Source organism: Arachis hypogaea, chromosome 20 (genome assembly GCF_003086295.3).
Source record: "Arachis hypogaea cultivar Tifrunner chromosome 20, arahy.Tifrunner.gnm2.J5K5, whole genome shotgun sequence".
Taxonomy (NCBI): domain Eukaryota; kingdom Viridiplantae; phylum Streptophyta; class Magnoliopsida; order Fabales; family Fabaceae; genus Arachis; species Arachis hypogaea.
The window spans coordinates 57,683,209-57,691,038 of record NC_092055.1 but is presented as its reverse complement, the minus strand read 5'-3'; the positions used below and the strand labels follow the sequence as shown (position 1 = coordinate 57,691,038).

Here is a 7,830-nt window from a genome sequence, read left to right as displayed (position 1 = left end):
ATATCACTTGTGGAGAATCATTGTTCATTTGGTGGAAGTGCTAATGAAGACCCAAACCAACATCTCACAAATCCTGAGAATTTGTGACACTGTGAAGTCCAATGGAGTCCAGGAAGATGCATATAAACTGCTTTGTTCCCATTTCACTAGGACAAGGCAGCTAAGTGGCTGAATCATTCCAAGGGGAGCCTAACAACCTGGGACGAGGTGGAAAGCAAGTTTCTGGCACGTTTCTACCCCCACAAAAGGTCAATAGGCTTCGATCTGAGGTTCAGACTTTTAGACAACAAGATGGTGAAACTCTCTACGAGGCATGGGAGAGATTCAAGGATTTGACAAGGAAATGCCCACCAGACATGTTCCATGACTGGGTGCAATTGCATATTTTCTATGATGGACTGTCTTATGAATCAAGGAAGGCTGAAGACCATTCATCAGGAGGTTCATTGAACAGGAAAAAGACTGTGGAAGAAGCCATTGAAGTGATTGAGACAGTGGCTGAGAATGAGTACTACTATGCATCAGAGAGACACAACACTAAGGGAGTCATGGAGCTGAACCATGTTGATACAATTCTAGACCAGAACAAGGTGTTTGCCAAGCAACTAGCAGAGCTCACCAGGAAATTAGAAATAAAACAAGTGGCTGCAATACACACACAAGATCAAGAGGAAGAAAGTACTGAAGGAGGTGATTGGGAAGAGGCTAATTATGTAGGAAATCAACAAAGGCAACCATATGATCCACATTCCAACACTTACAACCCAGGCTGGAAAAATCACCCAAACTTTGGGTGGGGAAACCAGCAAAACCAACATAACAAGTCCACATACCAAAACTCCAACCAAAGATCATACCAAGCCACACAAAACACTTACTCTCAACCACCATATCATAGCCAAAATAATCAACCTGCTCAACCTAATCCGAACCAACAATTTCAAGATCAATTAAACAGGATAGAAGGAATGCTTGCAACCATGAGTCAAGACATAACCGAATTGAAAGCTTTTAAGGAAGAAGTAAATTCTAACCTGCAAAACCAAGGAGCTGCCATCCAGACGCTAGAAAATCAAATTGCGTATTTGTCTAAGCAAACCCCTGGGACAAGCGTTTCTCATGCTGCCAAGGCTATTGCAAGGGAAGAATGTAAGGCCATAACCCTCAGAAGCGGAAAGAATCTAAAGGAGATCTCAAAGGAAACCACAGAGGATGAAGCAAAGGAAAATGTGAGAGATAAGGAACAAGGACAATCTTTTACATCGTCTGCAACAAAAGAAAAAGAAAAAGAGGTCCTGAAGCCTTATACACCTAAAGCACCATATCCTCAACGTTTGATGAAAAGTGAAAAGGATGGCCAATTCTCCAGGTTCTTGGAGATTTTCAAGAAGCTTCAAATCAACATTCCGTTTGCTGAGGCAATAGAGCAAATGCCACTCTATGCAAAATTCTTAAAGGAATTAATGACCAAGAAAAGAAGCTGGAGAAACGAGGAAACTGTGTTGTTAACTGAAGAATGCAGTGCCATCATCCAGCACAAATTGCCTCAGAAATTGAAGGATCCAGGCAGTTTCCAAATCCCCTGCATCATAGGAGAAGTCATGGTGGAGAAGGCCTTGTGTGACTTAGGGGCCAGTATCAATTTGATGTCTCTAACAATGATGAGAAGAATGAAGATTGAGGAAGCCAAACCAACAAGAATGGCCCTCCAATTGGCAGATCGAACTTTTAAATTCCCTCATGGGATAGTTGAGGATTTGTTGGTGAAGGTGGGAGATTTTATATTTCCTGCCGATTTTGTGGTGTTAGATATGGAGGAAGAAGCCAAAGCTTCAATAATCCTGGGAAGACCCTTCCTGGCTACTGCTGGAGCCATCATAGATGTACAAAAGGGTGAACTCACTCTTAGACTACATGATGAGAAATTGGTGTTTAACGTATTCAAAGCAATGAGCTATCCATCAGAATCACTAAGGGAATGCATGAGGGTGGATGTAGTGGACATTGCAGTACAAGAAACTTTTGAGGAAACAACAAAGGAAGTGGCAGAGGAGGAGTTCACCAAAGACATAGAAGTTAGTGACATCAAGGCTGCTGAAACAACCATGCCAAACATGCCAGAGATAGTGAAAGAAGAGAAGGAAGCACCAAAACCTGAGCTCAAAGCATTGCCCCCTAATCTCAAGTATGCATACTTGGGTAGTGATGAGAGTCATCCTGTTATCATTAGCTCTGCCCTTAGTCAAGAACAGGAAGAAGAATTGATCAAGGTGCTACAAACTCATCAAGATGCCATTGGATGGACCCTAGCTGATTTGAAGGGGATAAGTTCATCCATATGCATGCATAAAATCTTGTTAGAAGAGGATGCTAGACCCTCCATCCAAGCTCAGAGAAGATTGAATCCCGTCATGAAAGAAGTGGTACAAAAGGAGGTCATGAAGTTATGGCAGGCAGGGGTAATCTACCCCATTTCTGATAGCCCATGGGTTAGTCCCATCCATGTAGTTCCCAAGAAAGGTGGCATAACTGTGGTGCCAAATGAGAGGAACGAACTCATACCCACAAGAACTGTCACTGGGTGGAGGATGTGCATAGACTACAGGAAGCTCAATGAAGCCACCAGAAAAGATCATTTCCCACTCCCATTCATGGATCAGATGCTTGAAAGGCTTGCAGGACATGCTTACTATTGCTTCTTGGATGGATACTCAGGCTATAATCAGATAGTAGTTGATCCTAGAGATCAAGAGAAAACATCATTTGTTTGTCCATATGGAGTTTTTGCTTATAGACGCATGCCCTTTGGATTGTGCAATGCACCTGCCACTTTCCAAAGATGCATGCTGTCCATCTTTTCGGACATGATTGAAAAATTTATTGAGGTCTTCATGGATGATTTTTCTGTGTTTGGAGATTCTTTTCCCAGCTGCCTACACCACCTTGCCTTGGTGCTTAAGAGGTGCCAAGAGACTAACCTAGTATTAAACTGGGAAAAATGTCATTTCATGGTCACAGAAGGAATAGTCCTTGGCCACAAAATCTCTAATAGAGGCATGGAGGTGGACAGAGCTAAGGTGGAAATCATTGAAAAACTACCTCCACCAAGTAATGTCAAGGCAGTTAGGAGTTTTTTGGGACACGCTGGGTTTTACAGAAGGTTTATTAGAGACTTTTCTAAAATAGCCAAACCTTTGAGTAACTTGCTTGTCTCTGATACACCCTTTGTATTTGATAAAAATTGCATGCTAGCCTATGAACTTTTGAAGCAAAAACTTTCCTCTGCACCTATCATTGCCCCACCTGATTGGAACTTACCTTTTGAACTGATGTGTGATGCATCAGACCTTGCTATTGGGGCAGTGTTAGGACAAAGGAAAGACAATTTGGTACATGTGATTTATTATGCCAGTAAAGTCTTGAATGCTAACCAAAGGAATTACACAACCACTGAAAAAGAACTCTTGGCAATAGTCTTTGCATTTGACAAATTTAGATCCTATCTCATTGGATCTAAAGTCATTGTCTTCACTGATCATTCAGCTTTAAAATACTTACTTGCTAAACAAGAATCCAAACCAAGACTTATTAGATGGGTTCTTTTGTTGCAGGAATTTGACATTGAAATCAAAGACAAGAAGGGTGTAGAGAACAAGGTGGCAGACCATTTATCAAGGATACCATGTGAAGAAGGAAGTGCACAAAGCACACATATAAATGAGTGCTTTCCTGATGAACAACTCATGGTAATTCACAAAGCACCCTGGTTTGCAGACATAGCAAACTTCAAGGCCATTGGGAGTTTGCCGTTGGAATTTAACAAGCATCAAAGGAAGAAATTGGTAAATGATGCCAAATACTTCATCTGGGACGAACCATACTTGTTCAAAAAATGTTCCGATGGCATACTCAGAAGATGCATATCAGAGGAAGAAGGAAGGGAAGTCTTATGGGACTGCCATGGCTCCACTTATGGAGGACATTTTGCAGGAGAAAGAACAGCAGCTAAGGTGTTGCAGTGTGGTTTTTATTGGCCCACTATCTTCAAAGATGCAAAGGAACTAGTGAAGCACTGCCATGAATGCCAGAAAGCGGGGAACCTGCCAAGAAGAAATGAAATGCCACAACAATTCATTCTGGAACTTGAATTGTTTGATGTATGGGGGATAGATTTCATGGGACCCTTTCCCTCCTCATACTCAAATAATTACATTCTTGTGGCAGTAGACTATGTCTCCAAATGGGTTGAAGCAATAGCAACTCCAACCAATGATAATAAGGTAGTCATGAACTTCCTCAGAAAACACATTTTTTGCCGTTTTGGGGTTCCAAGAGCAATCATCAGTGATGGAGGAAGCCACTTCTGCAACAAACCATTAGAGGCATTGCTTCTAAAATATGGAGTCAAACACAAGGTAGCCACACCATACCATCCACAAACAAGTGGGCAAGCCGAAATATCTAACAGAGAACTCAAAAGGATCCTGGAAAAGACTGTGGGAACTTCAAGGAAGGACTGGTCGATTAAGCTAGATGATGCTCTTTGGGCATATAGGACAGCTTTCAAAACACCAATTGGAATGTCTCCTTACCAACTAGTATACGAAAAAGCTTGCCATTTGCCACTGGAGTTGGAGCACAAGGCATACTGGGCCTTGAAACTTTTGAACTTGGACAGCAAAGCTGCTGGAGAAAGAAGGATGTTGCAAATTCAAGAGTTGGAAGAGTTCAGAGCTGAAGCTTATGAGAATGCCAAAATTTACAAAGAAAGAGCAAAGAAGAAGCATGACAGCAACATAGCCCCAAGGAAATTTGAAGAAGGACAAAAAGTATTGCTCTACAATTCTAGGCTGAAGCTATTTCTAGGGAAGCTAAAATCAAGGTGGTCTGGACCATTCCTTGTCACCAAGGTCTCCAAATATGGACAAGTAGAAATCATGGAAGAAAAGTCACAACGAACCTTCATTGTGAACGGTCAAAGACTCAAACATTACTTGGGAGATGTGGAGGAGAAGGACAAGGTTAAATATCACCTCAACTGAGGAAGCTGACCGTCAAGCTAATGACGTTAAAGAAGCGCTTGTTGGGAGGCAACCCAACCTGAGGTAATACCCTTTTGCTGTTTCTTTTATTTGTTTCAATAAAAAGGGTGAAGTAGTTTCTGTGCATTGCAAAGAATTTAGTTTGGTGTTTCACACCAAACAATGAATTCGTGGATCAATAATTCAAAGGGGAATGTGTGACTCTAAGTTTGGTGTTCCACCATAAAGATCAACTGAACACAACAACCTTTGAATTATATGAAAGGAACAACCATTCTAAGCAGTCACAGAAATGCTTAAAACCCTTAGCAGCAACTTCATTCCAAAGAGAACTCAAGGATTCAAAGAACAGAGAAGTAAGTGGGAGACTAAGTTTGGTGTTCACACACCAACTTAAGACTCAGATACTTACCCACACATAGTTGAGCTAACCACTCAAGTGCTTGAGAAGCAAGCAACTTCATCACTCTTTGCAGGAAAGGAAACAAGGATCTTAAAACATGAAGCAACAATTAGGAGAAGAAGAAGAAATCAAAGTGTTTCCTGGCAACAAAGAGAAAACAAGGAATTTCACAAGGTGGTATTGTTCCTTGATAATTCTTTAAAAAGGGCAAACAAAAGCATGCTTGTTCTGGTTTAAACTGTAAATGTTGAACCTTTCTGGAATGTGAAGTTTTTAGTATATTTGTCTGTTTATTGCTTTGAATAAAGTGAACGCCTAGATGTTTGGATATAACTTCACTTTCTTAAACAAGTGCTTGCCATGCTTGTTCTGTTTCCAAAAATAAAAGAAAAGTTTGAACAAAAGTAACTTGGCTCAATTAGTGACAAATCAAGTAGAATTAAGTGGTGGTATGCATGCTTGATTGTTTAGTCAGATCACTGGAATTAGAGTGTAGAATTATCATTTTTTGTGTAGAAATTGAAAACTGTCTATGGATCTTGATGAATAAATGTCTCTGGCCATGAAAAAGAAAGAAAAAGAAGAAGAAAAAGCCACTGAAAAAGGGCAACCAAAAAGCAAGAAAATTGAGAAAATAAGCTAGGCACCAATGGTTTGAACTTCTGAGACAAATGCCTGTGGTGTTTATGTATTAAGGATATGCTTGGATGAATAGGTTCTGAGGAGTGTTTCAACACTTGGTAACTTGGGTTAACTAACCCGGGATTATCAACCAAAAGTCCATTATCAAGAGCAACCTAAATACAAAACATTTAGTCACACAAAGAGGTGCTGGGCACCAATGTCTCAAGAAGAAATGTGAACTAAAATGCCTGAAGTGGATATGTGTAGTGCACTGATAAGAAAAAGAAAATGCCAAAGGCTTGTGCAACACATGACACCAAGCAAACAAGGAGCAAAGGAGCTCTAAGAAAAAGAAAAGAAAAACAAAGAAGAGAAAAGTGCCAAGGACATAAGAATAACAAGAGGCCATAGCAGTGTTTGATGGATGCAATGAAAAAGTGATAATCTTACCTGATAAGAATGAAAAAGTGATGCTGCAACTTTCTGCATAAAACCCTTTTGATGAACTTCAAATGCTTGCTAATATAGCCAATGTAATTGCTTTCTGTTTCATACTTTCTTCTCAAATAACTCAGGACTTGCTTAGGGACAAGCAAGTATTAAGTTTGGTGTTGTGATACCAAGGCATCTTAGGCTAGTTTCACTAGCTTTTTTTTGATAGTTTTAGTTGTTTTATGCATTTTCTTGAGCTTAAAGTAACCAAGAATGGTTAAAAGAATAACAAAGCAATGAACCATCCAAACAGTATGATTTTGATGCAAATTCCATGAGTTTTAGTTATATTACTTGAATGCTATGAATGGAAGATTTCTCATGAAATTTTGCAAGACTTTGATGCAATTGTTTGGATGATTTCAGGGAAGAAGAGGCTAGGCAAGGAAGCAACAAAATCAATAAAGGAAGCTTGAATATCACATGTGGAGTTTAAGTTCCAGTTTAAGCCTAAACTGGAGCTTAAACGCCAGAATCATGAAGGCTAAGAAATGCTGAAACTGAAGTTTAACCTCCAGTTTAACCTTAAACTGGAGGTTAAACGCCAGAAATGGGAATGCACCAGGGAGCCATTTCCACGTTTAAGCTCCAGTTTAACCTTAAACTGGAGCTTAAACGTGTTCGACCAAGTTTTCTCCTCCAGGGTTGCTTTCTCCATTTCCACGTTTAAGCTCCAGTTTAACCTTAAACTGGAGCTTAAACGTGTTCGACACCTCCAGGGCTACCTTTCTCAGCTTCCACGTTTAAGCTCCAGTTTAACCTTAAACTGGAGCTTAAACGTGTTCGACCTCCCAGATGGCTTTCTCTATTTCCACGTTTAAGCTCCAGTTTAACCTTAAACTGGAGCTTAAACGTGTTCGACCTCCAGGGCTGCCTTTCCTATCTCCACGTTTAAGCTTCAGTTTAACCTTAAACTGAAGCTTAAACGTGTTCGACTAAGTCACCCTCCAGGGCTGCCTTCTTCCATTTCCACGTTTAAGCTTCAGTTTAACCTTAAACTGAAGCTTAAACGTGCTTCCACAAAAGGCATCACTGGAAGTGTCTGGCGTTTAAGCTACAGTTTAAGCTTAAACTGCAACTTAAACGCCACTCTTGGAAAAGGTTTCTGGGCCAAAAATATTGCGGTTTAAGTTAGTATTTGAGCACAAACATTAACTTAAATTTACTCTGGTATGAAACCCAATTGAATATCATGGTTTATGGGATTGGGCCTGAAGGATTGATGAGTCTGAAATTTCAATTTATTGAGTCATGTGTCATTATTTGATT

General features: G+C 40.2%; 1 non-coding gene across 1 annotated transcript; it reads right to left on the bottom strand.

Moving 5' to 3' along the window:
* Positions 1-254: 254 nt before the first annotated feature.
* LOC112787170 (small nucleolar RNA R71) lies at positions 255-358 on the bottom strand. Its single transcript, XR_003194599.1, has one exon. It is a non-coding gene; the product is annotated as a small nucleolar RNA R71 (small nucleolar RNA).
* Positions 359-7,830: the final 7,472 nt, after the last annotated feature.